The following is a 5,191-nucleotide window of genomic DNA, read 5'->3' on the forward strand; positions in this document are numbered from 1 at the left end:
CAATACACAAGTTTTATCAAGAGTGCATATGGATTGAAAGGTCAGACAGTTGCTTATTTATAGACTCAATCATTGTAATTCAATGCTTACTTATTCATAGACTCTTCTAAAGAGACTGCCACCGCAAGCTGTCAGCCAAACCAAACTTCTTCATTAGAAAATTCTACCGAGTTCTTCATCTGTACCTACGTCTAATCTTGAATCAGTCCGTGCTTGAAAATCAGTACTGCTGTAGTCAGATGTCTGACTTTTTGTATGCAATATGCGTCAGATGATCAGTGTACAACAGACTGTGGAAGGTCTGGTGTGACGTCTGACGCAGTGACTATATCCAACAAGTGAATAGTGGTCCGTTTAAACGGCAACATCAACAAAAGATAGACATAAAATAAAGACATGAAACGAGCCATTCATGTGCCATCAGATTTGATCTACTTCATTTCCTCGCTTCTGTTTCTGCTATATTGAAGTGAATTGAACTCCAGCATGGAGTGGATGTCTCATGGCATTTCTCCCACACAGAAAAATTGCCCTCTACTCAAGCTCCACAGCGGGAGATCAGTCGGTCAGACCTGTTTTAATGAGACACGCAGACAAGTCTATACACATGTGTGAGTGTGAGAAAAAGAAAGAGAGCAGCAGTGTATTAGAAAGTCGTGCTCACATCCTTGCCGCTCTTTACTCTGGAAAGGATCAAACAAACATGTCCTTCAGATATTTACACAGTCTGAAGCTCATGTTTTCTCATGACACACACACACACACACACACACACACACACACACACACACACACACACACACACACACACACACACACACACACAGTCCCCTAGTCTACCAATGTGTCATGGTGATTTCAATTCACTCTCTGGCATGAAGGAACTCTCAATATCACCTCACAGTTCAGCATAAGTGGGGATAATCACTGCGATCATGAGTTAAAGCATAAATATGACTTGTAAACCAGTGATCATGCAGATAGATCGATAAATCTCCAAAGTGCAAAGCTACATCAGAAAGAGTAGTACTTTTAGAGTAGGAATGCACGGTTTGGGGAAAATATCTAATTGCGATTATTCTGGTTAAAATTGCGTTTGCGATTTTAAAATGTGATTTATTATTATTTTTATTTTTTTACAAAAAAATAGTGTGTCTATTACATTTTGTATTTATATATTAATATAAGTGTATATAAGAGTATTATTATTGCTAAATCAAAATAAGAAATATTACTATTACAATAACATTCATTATTAAATATAACAGTGTAATAATAATAATATTTATATTTGACAGAAAACTACAACATTATGGGTTACCTTTTAATATGCAGACGACCTATGACTAAAAATCATTAGAAAGGTCTAAGGATTTATTGTAAATATATATATATATATATATATATATATATATATCAGTGGCGGCTACTGGTCTGTCAGAGAGGGGAAGCTCATTTTCGGCCTACATCATAAAATTGTCTATTTATTTAAAAGTAAATTCTGCCCTACGTTCCTTTTCAAGAAAATGGTCTGTGACCCTGTCGTACCAACTAGGAGTCTTTTCAAGTGACTTGACCAGTGTCCTCTCAAGAGGCATGGCCAGCAGTACATTTTATTTGTCACAGCACTTCCAGTCAGCCAGCTAACTTTGTTATACCAGGAGAGCTGAAAAGACCTGTTATTTTTCCCTATCTTTTGCACTAAATCAATCTTAGGTGTTGATCTGCCCTGCTGTTTAATTCTAAGTTTTTCCTCGTAAGGAACACTTTCAAATGGCTTCGCCAAAATCAGGTCGACAATATTAGCACCGTCTGCCATCGTGCGCAGTTTCACCCACAACGCTAGCCTAGCCTACTAACGTTATATGAATGAATGAAGGAATGAAGGAATGAATGAATGAATGAACGATCTAAAAAAAAAAAATATTAAACTCTGTAAAACTGAAACAAGGAATGTGGTGTATAATTGTGTGAAATGTATGATGAAAATCAAGCAATTTCGCCAAGCAAATATCAAAGAAATAGGTTGCAGCAGTTTTTATTTCGCCTGAACTTGAGAAATCCGCGATGGGACTGAGCGCGAATAGCTTCAGTGATTCCTTATAGTACAGAATCGCTGTCAGTCAAAAGGAGATGCAGTCTTTCGACAGACCCTCCAATCATCACGCAGAAGCTCGGAGTCCGGGCCAGCCCACTCCCCATTCACCCCCAGAGACGCTGAGCGTCCGTGGGCGGGACATAATCGCAGCGTTTATCCAATGACCGTCTAGTTTCGAAGCGCTGAAAAAAACCGTTCAAAGCAGCCCCATTGAAGTCAATGGACGCTGGGCTTCAATAGGGAAATGCACTGTGACGCTGCGGGAATGTATGAGAAGGAAATCGAGTCAGCCGACCTGCTATATGTAACTGATTCTGTACGAACTCGTCTTTGAGATGAACGTTTTCTAACGCATTTTTAGTCAATAAAATGTTAATACAATAGTACATATTTGACCATTCATTTTGTGACATTATAAGGGAAGCTGAGCTTCCCTTGCAGTCTTAAAGAAATCGCCACTGATATATATATATATATATATATATATATATATATATATATATATATATATATATATATATATATATATATATATATATATATATATATATATATATATATATATATATATATATATATATATATATATATATATATATATATATATATAATGATTATTATTATAAAAATCTGTGCTTTTTATCTGTGATATCAATTTCTTAAAGTCTATGTCTTTAATATGAAATATGAGCCTCTTATGCATCCACTGTGGGGATTAAAACTCCTGTACATTGAAGAAAAACATATGGATTGTCATATACATTGATTTAGAAGTATTATTTTTCTTATTTTCTACCCAAAAGTCATACTGGAGGCCAGAGGGTGCCCTCAAGCAGAAACTCCACATTTACCTCAGAGAAGTAATCGTTCGTTTTCAGGAAATCCCTAATGTGAAGCTTGCGCTGTAGGCTGAATAAAACGAAGATAGAAACGCTTCGACTGATTAAATGTGAAGATAATACTTCTGCGACAAGTAGACATGTGCCGGTAAACGGTAATACGATATACCGCAATAATGAACATGCACAATATTGTTATCGTGGGCACTTCAAAATACCGTGAATAATTATTTATTACGAATTATTCCGATTTTTAGAATGCATTTTAAGAATACTTTACCCATCAACCGTTTAAAATGAACAACACGTCAAAGAGGAACGCGCACTGAAACAAACCCAACGTGCATGAATGGACTGAGCACATGAGCTGAGCACATGGCGGAACGAGACGCTGAAGTGCACGTTCACTCTTTGACAGCAGAGGGCGCTGACGGAACCGCAGAAATGCAGCCGTTTCACCGGTAACCCTAGTAAACAAAACGATACGGTGAAAAGACTTGAGGCTATTCATTTTCAAACTTAAAAATTTTATATTTTAATCTTGACTAAATTACATGCCCTAGATATTGTTTGAATATGTTCTGATTGTAGTTCAGTCACACACTTTACAATAGGGCTCCATTATTTAACATTAGTTCATTCATTAACAAACTGACAAGGAAAAATACTTCTAAAGCATTTATTAATCTGAGTTAAATGTACATTTCAGCATTTAATAACACATTATTAAAATCAAAAGTTGTAACTGTATTATTTAATGGACCTGAGCTAACACTAACAGTTGCTTTTTTAAACTAACATTATCAAAGAAGAATAACTTCTGTAAAAATGTAGCTATTCATTCTTTGTTAATGTTAATGTTAATGCATTAACTAGTGAGACAATACTGTAAAGTGTTACCTATTGTTCTTTATAATTCTTTTGCACTTAATCTGTTTTAAATATTAGTTTATTTTATACATTTTTGTGAATTGCTTTATTGTATTTAAATGTTTGGTTCTTTTGTTATAAGAAAGTTATTAAACCTGTTATAGTACAACAACACTTTTTTTGCAACTTATTTCAATATCGTGATAATACCGTATACCGTGATAAAAGCTTCAGCAATTAATCGCAACATGAAAATTTGATACCGGCACAGCGACAAGATATGGTGTATTTGAGTTCTTCAAGTCTTCTCGGGTATTTTCATAATAATAAAGTATGCTGTGCTGATTGACATTCTGTGATAAGAAGCCACATCAGCTCGACTGACGATATGAAGATATGTTATTAAACGTATTTTGTTGGACAACAGGTTTATGAACACTTCACATGACTAGTTTGTAAAGATGTTTGACACGTGTTGCTTTTTCAAACGCACATTATAATAAGCGACGGAGCAGCGTTTACAGATCACAGAGATGCTCTTCACTCACACGCTGGGCATTTATTTATTTCATTAAAATCGCAGCCTTTGCGCTTTCATAATCGCACATAACCCAAATCGCGATTGCGGTTCGGTTTCGATTAATCGTGTAGCCCTATTTTAGAGTATGAATGTTATCAATGAAGAACTCATGTACATAGCTACATTTACACCACGTTTTAAGTCCCAGTGAACCAGAAGTTGCAACTGATTTTATTTCAGTGCTGTGACGTATTTCCAAGTGAAACGGAATATTACATCAGCACTCCTCCTCTCCATCTCTCGCTCATAGCAGACTAACGGTTGAAGGGGAGTGGTTAAAGCAGCACTAGGTAACTTTTCAACCTTTATAATATATTTTCAAGACTCTTGTGATGATACATCGACTTACAATAGGTTGAATGACACGTCTGCCATAGCCTGACGGGGTCTGTATCGTTTTTAATCGTACTTTTAAACTTCGGGTTTCGGGTAGTAACCCGAGAACAAAAAGAACTACAAAATTCGACTGCTTTACGGCATATACGTCATTTCCACCACCACCCCCACTTCCTTAAATTCGGACGTGCGAGCCCAACTATTGTTTGTTTGCCGGATGTTATAGTCATGGCCGAAGCAGCACAGAAAAATAAGAAAGCAAAGGTTTTGTCGGAGGAAAGCAAAAGGAGGAAACGAGAAAGTGATCGGATTAAAGGCAGGACGAGGATCAACATTGGGCCAGCGTTTGCTCGTTGGCGTGAGCTGAAGGAGGAGGGGCTACATTCTTGCAAGTAAATACATAAGACGTACAAAATCATATTTTAGGATACCTAACATATATTTATACATATATATATATACAGTATG

The sequence above is a fragment of the Gobio gobio genome (assembly GCF_949357685.1).
Source record: "Gobio gobio genome assembly, chromosome: 19".
Lineage (NCBI taxonomy): Eukaryota > Metazoa > Chordata > Actinopteri > Cypriniformes > Gobionidae > Gobio > Gobio gobio.